Source organism: Molossus molossus, unplaced genomic scaffold, assembly GCF_014108415.1.
Source record: "Molossus molossus isolate mMolMol1 unplaced genomic scaffold, mMolMol1.p scaffold_m16_p_4, whole genome shotgun sequence".
Taxonomy (NCBI): domain Eukaryota; kingdom Metazoa; phylum Chordata; class Mammalia; order Chiroptera; family Molossidae; genus Molossus; species Molossus molossus.
The window spans coordinates 21688320-21699679 of record NW_023425377.1 but is presented as its reverse complement, the minus strand read 5'-3'; the positions used below and the strand labels follow the sequence as shown (position 1 = coordinate 21699679).

The following is an 11360-nucleotide window of genomic DNA, read 5'->3' as shown; positions in this document are numbered from 1 at the left end:
ATTTTGTCCCCAGGCCTGGTCGGGTCCTGTGGGAGGCAACCAGTTGATGTGTCTCTCTCACATTGATGTTTTTCTCTCTCTCTCCCTCCCTCTCACTCTGTCTGATGATAAATAGAAATATATCCTCAGGTGAGGATTAAAAAAAAAAAAAGTTAGAAAATAACTGAGTCTGACTACCTGGTGTTCTAGACAAAGAATGTGAGACTCGGGGAGGAGAAAGGACTTTCTAATATCAATCAGCAAATTAGTGGCAGAGTGCACTCAGGTTCTCTCTGACTCCTTAGCATTTCATTTTCTAGTTCTTTCCAGGGGAAGGAACCCTAGATACAAGGCACCAGCCTCACCCAATGGCTAAAGGGTAGGAAAGACTTGCAAATAAGCCTCTAGAACAGGACAGTCCATCCTCCAGCAACAACAAACCTGGCTCTTTCCACATAGATCTCCTTTTTTTTAAAAGACTTTTTATTTATTTTATTGATTGATTTTAGAGAGAGAGGAAGAGGGAGAGAGAAACATCGATTTGTTGATCCACCCATTTGTGCATTCATTGGTTCTTGTATGTGCCCTGACCAGGGACTGAACCCCCAACATTGGCATGTCGGGACGATGCTCTAACCCACTGAGCCACCCGGCCAGGGCACATATAGATCTCCTTCCTGAAAATCCATGAAGTACAGTGTTAACATGTGCAAGGCTCTGAGCATTCCCACAGTGACGAGTTATGCTTGATTTTGATCTCCTGGCATTTCCCAAAGCCTTTTGTCTTGTGGACCTTGTGCTTCACGAACAGCATTCTCCGTGGAAGAGCAAGGCAAGGGACGCTGCAACCCCTCTGATGGATAAAGACACGTGGAGACACAGCATCACGTATAGAGCACGGCAGAAAAATCACCTTTCTGGTCCAGGTAGCCCATCTCTCTGGAAAAGTACTGAATTATCCCATCCTCTGTAAAAATCCATTCCTTACAGCCCCAAGAAGCAATTGCGGAACTGACCTAAACCTGCCCAGTCTGGGGTGGGTTCCCAGGGGTGAGCTGGCTGGGCCCCACAGCCTGGCACTGGGCTTGTTGTACCAAGAGCCCTGGCCAGCCGGCAGCCACCCAGTGTGTGTCTGGGCTTGTTTTCCCTTCCTCTCCCTGCTCCTTTTAGAACATAGCTGAATGGATCCAGTCTCTGAACCCCGCTCCCAGCCAGCACTGGACCCCTCAAAGTCTGGCCAACTCATCCCCCACCGCCTTGATAAACACCCTCTCCACACTGGGAGCCACAGCACCCCAGGAAGCCTTCCCTTTGCCAGGGCCTCCTTCCCAGGCATTGGCTGCCAATCCGTTTTAAACTCATCCTCAGCCCAGTCAGTCACCTGAAGAAAAAGAGACTCACAGAGGCCCAAGATGAAAGAGTCTTTAATCCCGTGGCTTGTTGAGTTTTGTTTTTAGCAGGAAAACCTTATTTTCAAAATAAATTATTATGCATAACTTGCCAGTTTATAAGAATGAATAAGGACATTTATGGTAGACTTATTTATTCCAGCAAAACACTGGAAAGAAACTAAATGTCCATTGTTAGGGAACACATTTAACAAAATCATGGTGAGGTCATACAATGGAATATTATGCAGCCACCAAAGAGCATGAGGTGATTTCCAGCAGTAGTAACAGAAGTCCTGGGCAAATCCTTATTTATATGGGCAATATTTGGTTAATAGTTTTATTGTAGAGAAAATATAAAGATCACGTACCACTTTCCATTCTGATTTGATTCATGTTTATACAGTCCTTGAACATGGCGACCAAAATCCCAGTTCACCCAGAGCGGAGGGCTTCCCAGGACATGGGACTTGAAGTAATAAAACTGAGAAAACCCCAGGCAAAGGGATGGGCTGGTCATACTATACTTAACAGAAATGAAGACTTTACTTTAAATTACTTATTGATTGATTGATTTGAGAGAGAAAGGGGAAGAGACAGACAGAGAAAGAAAAAGATCAGTGTGTTGGTCCACCCATCCATGCATTCATTGGTTGATTCTTGTATGTGCCCTGACTGGGGATCAAACCCACAACCTTGGTGGGTCAGGACGATGCTCTAACCAACCGAGCTACTTGGCAAGGGCTAAAGACTTCATTTTAGAAAGAATAAAATTATTATTAATTTTAGCCCCCAGTACATGCACAAATAGAGTTGAACCAGTATTGATACTATAAATACAAGGGCAAAACTGTGTGGACTGATAGGAAACATGAAACCATCTCAAGACGTCACGGTCGGTAAGAAGAAGGCAGGGTCCAGAACAGTGTGCTAAGTGTGTTCTCACTTTGAAGGTTTTCTCTTTCGTTTTTCCTGAAGGTCAGAGCAGGGGACAGTGGGGTTTTCTCCACGTAACAAAGTTCGTGGCTTCCTGTGTACTTGTGCACCCCATCATAAGGAAACAGACGGATTTGCACCAATTTTCAGGCTATGTTTGCGATGGTTGTTTGGCATATGAAAACGTCATTCTGGGTGTCCTGGGAGGACGCTTCAGAGAGACAAGCCATCCTTCTGTGGAGAAGCTGGCTCTGGTTAAACAAGAGAGGCCACATAATTGCCAACCGGAAAAGACACGCAAGGTGGTTTCAGGTCCAATGACGGAGGAAACGAAGTGGTTTCCAGTGAACATCCAAAGTACAGGGTCACGAGGTTGGCTCTTCAAAGGAAGGCCTCAGTGTGCAGGCCTGCTTCCATCATGGGTGGGGAGAGTCAGACATCCATGGACTGAGGATGGTTCATGCTTCTCCTCAGGGGAGTGGCTCTTTTAGGTATTAAAATCCACATTTTCAGAGTCTTCCGGATACATATGAAATTGGTAATAATCAGTGTCTCTGTGGAGAAGGACCAGGGACCTAAAATGAATTGGATATGTATGTTTTCATTGTATACCCCTTTGAACTATTGGCAATATTTTTCATGTTTATATAACAAGTCTGTTTTACTTTTCTTTTTTTTATTGATTTTTTTTTTTTTTTTTGAGAGAGAGAGAGGAAGGGAGAGGGAGAGAGAGACACTGGCCGCCTCCTGCATGTCCCCCACTGGGGATCGGGCCCACAACCTGGGCATGTGCCCTGACCAGGAATCGAACTGGTGACTTCTTTTTTTTTTTTTTAAATTTAATGAACAGGCTTTATTCACTTTATTGTTCTGGTATAAAATTAGGAGGTGGCCACAGCTGGAGCCTGGGTCCTTTGCACAGAACGTCTGCTGTGGGTCTTTACAAGACGGCCGGTGGATTCCTGACGGGAGGCTTGGTGAACAGTCTCTTTCCAGAGAGCGGGGATGAGATAACTGTAGTCTCAGAGATGGCATCACAGGCGGCCTTGGCAAAGTGGCCCAGGTGGCAGTGCAGCCCTGGCCGAGGTGTAGCAGTGGTCAATACCAGCCATCACCAGCAACTTCTTGGCATAGGGGCTGAGACTCTGCCAGCGCCCCTGGGCGGGGACGAGGCGCACCGGTACGGGGCCACAGCGGCCAGTCACCTTGCAAGGGACAGTATGGGGCTTGCCAGTCTTGTTCCCCCAGTAGCCTCGCCGCACAGGGACAATAGAGAGCTTGGCTAGGATGATGGCCCCACGGATGGCAGTGGCTACTTCCTTTGAGCACTTAACACCTAGACCAACATGTCCACTGTAGTCCCCAATGGCGACAAATGCCGTGAAGCGGGTCCTCTGGCCAGCGCGGGTCTGCTTTTGCATGAGCATAATCTTCAAAACCTCATCGCTGAGGGAGGCCCCCAAGAAAAAGTCAACGATCTCAGATTCCTTGATTGGCAAGGAGAAAACATAGATCCCCAGGGACTTGATCTTCATGTCCTTGACCAGGCAGCCCAGCTTGGTAACGGGGATCCACTCCTTGTCCTCCGCCCTGCCTCCGCGAGCTCCGCGGCCACAACCCGGCCCCAGCTCCAACCCCAACCCCAACCCCGGTCCCAACCTCGGCCCCGATGCCGCTGCCAAATCCTCCACGGCCTCCCATTCCAGGGCCCCGGGGCCTCCGGGCCTCCCGCAGCAGCAGCAGCGTCACCTGCCATTCGGTGTCTCCTTGGGAAGGAAGGCGACCTGGCGACTTCTTGGCACATGGGTCCATGCTTAACCAGTGGGCCACACCGCCGGGCTCTTTTCTTATTTATTTATTTATTTATTTATTTATTTTAGAGAGAGAGGAACATCGATTTGTTTTTTCACTTATTTCTGCATTCATCGGTTGATTCTTGTATGTACCCTGACCCGGGATCAAACCTGCAACCTTGGCGTATCGGGACAACGCTCTTACCAACTGTACTACCTGGCCAGGGCCTATTTTTCTTTTAATTTATGAAATATTTCAAGCATACAAAGTATAGAGGACAATAAAGTTAATGTTGTTGTATCTACCTGCTGGCTTTGACAAATCTTCACAGTTTGCCGTAGGTGACTGTATTGGAAAAACCTAGTTGTCCTCCTGTGTCTTTCTCCGTTACTTTCACGCAGAACACTTCTGACATATCTGATCACCAGATGTGTGGATTTTCCCCTGAACCAAACAGTTCTGCAACACTGGCCAGGAGTCCTACAATGTAACTCAATTCTGACACCATTCACCTGGAGATAGTGTCAGATCCCACAGGTTAAGGGCTCAGTTCCACAACATGCCCCCCTATTCAGACGCCGGTCATAAGTAGGAGGCCCCCAGTTTACCCACAACTTCTGTCTCACTTGACTATAAGGTCCCCATGACCTTCTCCCCTGGGTGTGTGTGTGTGTTTCTGGTAGAATACTTTGTTTTGAATTCTCAGCAATGTAATGCTAATTTTATTTTATTTATTTTTAAAAATTTATCTTTATTATTGTAAGTATTACAGATGCCTCTCCTTTTTTACCGCCCTTGACTGGCTCCGCCCTACTCCCATCCCCCTCCTGCCTTCCCCACACTGTTGTCTGTGTCTATTGGTTATGCATATATGCATAGAAGTCCTTTTGTTTATCTCTTCCCACCCCTACCCCTCTTCCCTCTGAGGTTTGTCAGTCTTTTCCTTACTTACATGTCTCTGGATTTGTTTAGTTCATCAGCTTATTTTGTTCATTATATTCCACAAATAAGTGAAATCATGTGGTACTTGTCTTTCTCCGGCTGGCTTATTTCGCTTAGCATAATACTTTCCAGGTCCCTCCATCTGTCACAAAGGATAGGAGATCTTTCTTTCTTACAGCTGCATAGTACTCCATTGTGTACATGTGCCACAGCTTGTTTATCCATTCATCTATTGATGGACACTTGGGCTGTTTCCAGATCTTAGCTATTGTAAATAGCGCTGCTATGAACATAGGGGTGCATATATTCTTTCTGATTGGTGTTTCAGGACACTTTGTATTTGATTATTTGCTAGAACTCAGAGAAACACTTACTTACATTTGCCAGTTTATTAAAGGAAATGATCAAGGATACACTTGAACAACCAGATGAAGAGATTCAGTGGGTGAGGTCCAGGAGGATCCCACGCACAGGATCTTCTGCCCCATAGAGTTGGGGTGCACATCTTCCTGGGACATGGATGTGTTCGCCAACCCGGAAGGTCTCCAAACCCCAGTTCTTTTGCGTTTTCTACAAAGACCATCATTTCATCTGCAGACAAAGACAGTTTTAGTTCTTTGTCCCAATCCGTATACCTTTCCTTCTCTTGCCTTATACTAGCAGGGCCTCCAGCATGATGTGGAAAAGCAGCGGGGAGAGGGGCATCCTTGTCTTGTGCCTGATCTTAGTGGGAGAGCTTCTAGTTTCTCACCGTTAAGTATGATGCTAGCTGTAGTTTTCCTGAAGATATTCTCATCAAGTGAAGATGTTTCCCTCTTTCCCTAGTTTACTGAGAGTTTTAATCATGAATTTTGTCAAACGTTTTTTTCTGCATCTATTGACATGATCATGTGATTTTTCCGTGTTCGCTGACTGCTGTGATGGATTACATTGATTGATTTTCAAATGTTGAACCAACTTTGTATACCTAGAATACATCCTACTTGGTTACGGTATATAATTCTTTGTTGAGGATTTTTGCATCCATGTTCATAAGAGATACTGGTCTGTAGTTTTCCTTTCTTGTAATGTTTGTCTGGTTTTGGTAATAGGGAAGTGCTTGTCCCATAGTATGAGTTAAGAAGTGTTCCCTCTGCTTCTGTCTCTGAGAGAGATAGTAGAGAACTGGTATAATTTCTTCCTTAAGTTTTGGTGAAACAGTTAGTTCATTTGAACCTATAAGAGAATTAGTCTTGGTACAAAGGTGCTGGGAGCCCAGAGTCCTACCATCTACAGCTCTTTCTTCCCTGACATACCTGTATGGATCCTTAGGTTTCCACAGAACATAGTTTGAAATCACTAATCATTTCAACATGAATCAACAAAATTTTTCTTTAAAGGTCAAGACGGTAAACATTTTAGGCTTTGGGCCATATGGTGTCTTTTGCAGTATTCAACTCAGAAGCAGCTTCAGATAATACACACATTTGGGGTGAAAATGAGTCCATGAAATATTTAGTGAAAGAAGCAAGTTACAAAACATCAACACCTCCCTGACCAGTTTGGCTCAGCAGTTAGAGCACTGGCCTATGGACCAGAGAGTCCTGGGTTCGGTTCCCGCTAAGGGCACGTACCTCAGTTGCAGTTTGTCCCCGCCCCGGTTGGGGTCGTGTAGGTGGCTACCACTCAATGTGTCTCTCTCACATCAATGTTTCTCTCTCTCTCTCTCTTCCCTTCTCTCTCCCTCCTGCTCTATCTGAAGATAAATGCAAAAAAGTCCTTGGGTGAGGATACAAAAAACAAAAAGCAAAACATCAACACCAACAGAAGGATGAATGCTTACTGAGTCTTCCGCACGTCAGCCACTGTGCCAGACGATTTACGTGGATTATCTTGTTTAATTATCGGGGCCACTCTATGATATAAATGCAGTGGCCTCCAATTCCCTGGGGGGGAAACAGCGGCCTGCTTGGGTTAAGTAACTGGTCAGTAAGAACAGAGCTAGCATCTGAAGCCACGCAGTCTAACGTGAGAGCCTGAACTTTGGAACTACACTGCATTGCCCTTTTTTTTCTTTTTTTTTTAAAGATTGTTCATTGATTTTTTAGAGAGAGAGGAAAGGAGAGGGAGAGAAAGAGAAACCCATGTGAGAGTAGAACATCGATCAGGTACCTCTTGCCTGCCCCCTACTGAGCGTGGAGCCTGCAGCCAGGCATGTGCCTTTCGGTGCACGGGGTGACGCCCAGTCACTGAGCCACACCAGCCAAGGCTGCCTTGCCTCTTACTAAGCCTAAGAAGGATCTGGAAGGATGTACACCAAAGAGTAAAAGGACTATCTTTTGTCTTGTGGAGACTGGGGGAGAGGGTGACATATAAATAAGATTTTAAAAATTTTGTATAATTCTTCTGTATCACCAGACATTAGATACTTCTTTTTTTCTTTATTGATTTTAGAGAGAGTGAGGAAGGGAGAGGGAGAGAGAAACATCGATGAGAGAGAACATCGATTGGCCGCCTCCTGCAGGCCCCCCACTAGGGATCAGGCCCACAACCTGGGCATGTGCCCTGACCGGGAATTGAACCAGCAACCTCTCAGTGCATGGGTTGACGCTCAACCACCGAGCCACACTGGCTGGGCATAGATACTTCTATTAATAATATAACACCAACAAATGAGGCAGGACTTTTTATTTCTAAAGACCTGTTTGTCCAGCTCTACCAGTCTAGACTCCCTCTAGCACCTGTGGTCTCTGGAGGTGTTTGGTCTGAGGAAGAGGTGAGGGTGGGGGGCCCCGGAGGGGAATTTGGAGATCTTAGAGACTCCATGTTGCTGCCCAGCCTTTAGCCTTCGACCTCTCCCTCACTACCATCACAGTGGTTTTTCTGGCCTAATTACTAGGAACATAGAGAGAATCACAGCTTCTGTTTAGACCAAACACAAGGAGTTAGATACCCACAAATGGCAGCCTCGGTGAGCGCTGCTTCCCACTCGCGCCCTGGGAGGGGCAGTGATGAGCGGAGCAGGAGCCAGGTCTGTGGTTGGGCGTGGCCTCACCGACAGTCCTTTTACAAAGCGGTAGGATTCAGAGACACCCTCTCAAAAGTGTAAAATAGAGGCCTGGCGCTGACTGAGCGCCAACCACGTGCCCGGTGATCTGTGCGCACGCTGGTGAGGTAGGTGCCGTCCGGAGGGGAGGCCGAGTAACCTGCCCAGGTCCCCTCTGGGTACTGACCCTGTGCTCTTGGACTCAGTCCTGCTCTTCCATGCAGAGCAGGGAAACCGCCTGAGTTGGGTCAGTGGGGGCCCAGACCTGCCTGCCCTTTGCCGTGTTTTCTCACTATCCAAGGGCATCAACAAAGTGGCCCGTGATCGGTGTCTGATAGCGCTGGCTCTGTCCCCAAGGAAAGGCTGAGGGAGGGGATTTGGGGCGCTCCTTGTGTAGAGTAGAGAGGGGTGGTGAGGAGGGGGGAGGGAAAACATGTTGTGCCCCTGAGGAGCCACCGTGGGGAAGGGCTAGACAGATGTCCCACCTGTCGGGACAACCCCAGCCTCATCATGAGAAGCACCAGGGAGACAGGTGGGCTCCACACCGGAATGTCCCCTCACAGGGCTGTCCAGGGAGAGCAAGCTGCTCCTGGCCCTCTCGCAGGAGTGGCGTGCAGGCCAAGACCAGGGCCGCCTGACAGAGGGAGCCGTGTGCCCGCTGGGCTGGGTGACCACCTGGGCCTTCTTTCCTCAGATCCCGCAATGATCACAACAGTAACCGAGCTGAGCACCCTCTGGGTGCACACCGATCTCACTTGGGTCCAAGAAGGTGTAGTTGCTGTTATTCCTACTTTACAGACGAGAAAACAAGATCCGAGGCAGTTAAGCAGCTCACGCAGCTGGGAAACAGCCGGGCTGGGGCTGACCCTCCGTCTGCAGAGCCTGCTTCTAGCTGTCTGGGGACCCGCAGATCCGGAGGATTGGGACGCTAGGAAGCGTGACCAGGAGACCAGTGGCAATAACAGCCTTACTTCCAGAGGCTTTACTTCAAGGCCCCGGCCGCAGACATATTTGCAGACTTTCCCCTCGTAGGAAGCAGATGGGAAACTTGTCCACTTGAACAGAGGCCACAGGCCCTAAAGACATGGGATCTAAAAGCAGCTCTGAGGGACACTCCCCAGAAATTACAGACTTGGGTTTTTAAAGAGACTGGCACCAATTAAAGAACGCCACGGTGAGGGCCACGTCCCGAACACCAGTGCTCACCTCCCACGCGGTGCAGGGCCCGAGGCCCCATTTTTACTTTTCAGTTTGCCAGGGTTGCAAGGATTGAGATCCGAATTTTTCAAATTTCAGTTTTCAAACTTCAAATTGTAGGCTCGTGAAGCTTTTTGTTCAAACATAAAGCTTCACGTGTGGAATGTCGTCATCAAGCATCAGGCACGCGGTGGGACTTACTTAAGTCACGGTAGTCACCTGGGGTGGGAACTGTGAAGATCCCCACCGTGCAGATGAGGACGACTGAGTTGCGCAAAAGAATTAGTGGTTTTTCCAAGGTCGTGTCATCATTAAATAGTGGAAGCAGGATTTGAATACAGATCTGCTGAAGTCTGGAGCGTGGCTTAATACCACCGGGCTGGTCCACTGTGTCATGGGGACCAGACAGGGTGGAATGAGATTCATGCAAGGGCATGACAGATACATGTCCCCCAAATGGAAGTTCTTACATGTCCATCAAACATACCCTCAGCGCCTGTTCTGTGCACTGAGGGAACAGGTGCCCGGCCTGATCCTTGAAGACAGGAAAGACACGTGGACCCAGAGCTTTGCTGTGATACTGGAGCTGGTGGGAGAAATGCTGTGAGGGCCCAGAGGAGAAACAAGTGACTTCCAGTCATGGAGGCTTCCTGGAGGATGAGGGATGTGAGGGAGGGAGAGGAGTGTGCATGGAGCCAGGGCCAAGGCCGGGGCGGGGAGGTGGGTACAGCGGCTCAGCGGGAACAGGAGGAGGACCCCTGGGAGACAGGACGGGGCTGGGAAAGGTGGGCTGGGCCGGGGGCTGCTCCCACTCCCGTCCTGCAGGAGCGCTGCCCTGCCCTCCATCTCCTTTGTTCCAAGGACAGCCAGCTGGGCTGCTGGCAGGCCCGGAGCGCCCCCGGCTCCTCTGGGGCCTCCGCTGGAAACTTGGACTCTGGAAAGAGCCAAAGGAAACGAACTCCTCCCAGGACCGCTCGCCCAAAGAGGCACCAGTGTCTCAACCCTCAGGCGTTCCCAGTGGGCCAGCCAGTCTGAACCAGGTCTCCTGGGGAAGCGGTGAAAATGGAAAACCTCCTCAAGTTCCCATTCCCAGAGCCCACAGACAGACTTCTCCAAGGACGGCTGAATCCAAAGGACACTGCCATCTCGTGGCCAAGGATCCCAGATACCAGGAAGGCTGGGAAAGTCCGTGCCTATGAGGGACCACAAAGGCAGAAATGGCTGAGGCTTGTTTAATAATTTCATAATGGAACCAAAATTATGCTGGCACAGTTTAGAGTCCAAATCAAGTCTTATTTCTGGCCGCCATGTTCCCTGAGGCACAGGTGTTGTGCATTGTGCATATAAAGGAGAGATTAGGTGACCGGTCCAAGGTCGCAGATGGCCAAATACAGAGCCAGGTCTTACCTCAGGGCCCCATCACTGCCAAACAAATGGCTATGGTTGAAGTAGTGATTCTCAATGTGTGGTCCCCAAGACCTTTCAGAGGGTACACGAAGTAAAAACTATTTTCATAGCATGCCTTTTTCTCTTAGTCACACAGTGAAATGTCCAGAATCTCAATGCTGTGCAATGACCTCATATAGTCCTGATGGTTGATGGGATGCATGTTTGTGTCCTGTTTCAAAAATTCATTTTTATTTTATTTATTTATTCTTTATTGAATTTAGAGAGAGAGGGAGAGATAGAAACATCAATGAGAGAAAACATCAGTTGGCTGCCTCCTGCATGCCCCCCACTGGGGATCAGGCCCACAACCTGGCCGTGTGCCCTGACTTGGAATCAAACCGGTGACCTCTTGGTGCATGGGTTGGTGCTCAACCACTGAGCCACACCGACCGGGCCCGTTTTAATTTCTAATATGACATGGCCCATATAGAACCAAAAGGACTTTGAGCCACTCGAATTTTTCAGTGTAAACAGATGTCAGGATAAAAAAGTTTGAGAACTGTTGGTTTAAAGAAATACTGAAAAAAAAGTTATACAAACTAAAACATTCCCTTTGTTTTGATATAGATTAATCAATTCTGTGATGTGAGGCAGACTTTTAGGTTGATTGGAACCCTAATTTTTAGGCTAACTGAAATTGTAATTGACAT

General features: G+C 48.1%; 1 pseudogene; it reads right to left on the bottom strand.

The window, feature by feature from the left end:
* Positions 1-3184: 3184 nt before the first annotated feature.
* On the bottom strand, positions 3185-4059 carry LOC118615694 (annotated as a pseudogene).
* Positions 4060-11360: the final 7301 nt, after the last annotated feature.